The sequence below is a fragment of the Pinus tabuliformis genome, chromosome X, assembly GCF_031772625.1.
Source record: "Pinus tabuliformis cultivar Carrire ecotype Pingquan chromosome X, CPIR1, whole genome shotgun sequence".
NCBI lineage: Eukaryota > Viridiplantae > Streptophyta > Pinopsida > Pinales > Pinaceae > Pinus > Pinus tabuliformis.
In genome coordinates, this window is record NC_142308.1 from 263,055,617 (window position 1) to 263,057,590 (window position 1,974).

Sequence of the window (1,974 nt, forward strand, 5' to 3'; positions counted from 1 at the left end):
TGTTACATGGACTAGCATCAGTAAGGGAATCATCATCTGGGAGTTCACCAAGGGATATTGCTTCTATTTCAGAAGGTTGATTCCAAATTTCATGTATTCTTTTGTGTAGTTCAATGAATAAAAGAAATATAAATATCTGAATAAATTTTTTTCTTTTTGATGCTGTGTATTTTGCTTGATGTCATGTCATTGATGTCATGTTATTTGTCATAACCTTGTAAATATTAATTTTCCTTCATGTATTCCCAATGCAAATTTCTTTCATTTTTCATTTCAGCATAACTCTACAACTTGATAACTAAATGGACATATCTAATCTATGTGTTTATACATTTGTAGTGTTAAAGTTGGAAACCTTTGTTATACAATTGTAAGAGGAAGATGGTGACTTTCTTTGTATTCAGTCATTTCAATTGGTAGAGCTTGACAATATTTGGTTGATTAAAGTAAATGGATATTCATAATAGTTTTCCATTAAGATCATTTTTTTTATGATGATTCTGAAGGCCTGTACATGTAGCTCCATCATCATATTAAGACAAATACTAGCCATATGAAATAACTTATTGGTATTTTATAAGTGGAAGACTTCCAGACCCGCTAAATGTCTCTAAATCTTGGTTTGCTAATATTTTTCCTTAACATATAAGGAATATGAACTCTTAGCCAATCAAAAATAGTTTAAGGTCATACTTCAAATTCTAAAGAAAGTTTCAAATCCTCATAGTGTCTAAGATACATAGTATAAAGAAAGTTTCAAATCCTTATAGTGTCCAAGATACACAACAATGTATTACTAATATCTAAATATATTAAATTGTAACAGTCAATCTTTTGGATTTTGGGATTCTTTATATGGATACTGTAATAGTCCCACGTTGCAATCTTTTAGGGTTCCCATATAGTGACAATCCCTAAGTGTTTATTTGATTAGGTTGGGATAAAATTTCAGTATAGAAGGGTTTTTTTTAATGTAAAACCAATTCTTTTTGGTCTTAACCGATGCTTGTTAAAGTCATGTGTTGTAGATATTAGGTTTCAGGATTAGTGGCTTCCAATTATGGTAACTGATGTAGCAACAGATCTAATTTCTAGCACTGTTGGGGGAGCAGTAGAGCTGATATCTGAGCATCCCTTTGACACAATTGAGGCGAAGCTCCAGAGTCAGCCATTGCCTCTTCCTGGCCAACATCCTCACTATTTCGGTGCAATGGATGTTGTCAAGTATATCATTTCCAAAGAAGACCTAAAAGGTATGTACAAAGGAATGGGAGCCCCTTTGGCCACTATTGCAGCCTGCAATGTAGTTGTGTATAGTGCAAGAGGTCAGATGGAAGCCCTATTTAGGGTTGAGCCTGGTTTTCCATTTTCTGTAGGGAAGAAGATGGTGTGTGGAGAAGGGGCATGGATTGTTGTATCTCTCTGGACTTGCCCAACTAATCTTATCAAATGTAGATTACAAGCTCAGAGTGCTTTGACTACTGCTTCAATTGAAACTTTAGGGGTAACAGGAGTGGCAACTTCTATTAAACACAATGGCCTAGTTGATCTAGCTAAGCAAGTCCTAAGATCCGAAGGAGCCAGATGATTGTTTTAAGGGCATTATCCTACTTTATTAAGGGATGTATATGGAAATGGAATTTCATTTGGTGTGTATAATGCTCTGAAGCAGTTCATGGCATGAGGGCATGATGCATCTCAATTGGGCATGGGTACCCTGCTTGTTTCTGGTGGGATTGTTTGCGTTGCTATTTGGACACTTGTATATCAAACTGATGTTGTGAAGAGTGTCATTCAGATTGATGAATTTCACCATCCAAAGTATGTTGGTACAATTGATGTCGTCGGAAAATTGCTGCTTCAAAAGGGCTTAAAGGCTTGTCTAAAAGGCTTGGTCAAGCGATGGCCAGAAGTGTTCCTGCCAATGCCGTCTACTTCCTTGCTTATGACATTACCAGGTTGAGCTTGGGATGA

General features: G+C 36.0%; 1 pseudogene; it reads left to right on the plus strand.

Annotated features, from left to right (window-relative positions):
• The first annotated feature begins 1,060 nt into the window (after positions 1–1,060).
• Positions 1,061–1,974, plus strand: LOC149139388 (mitochondrial carnitine/acylcarnitine carrier-like protein pseudogene; annotated as a pseudogene).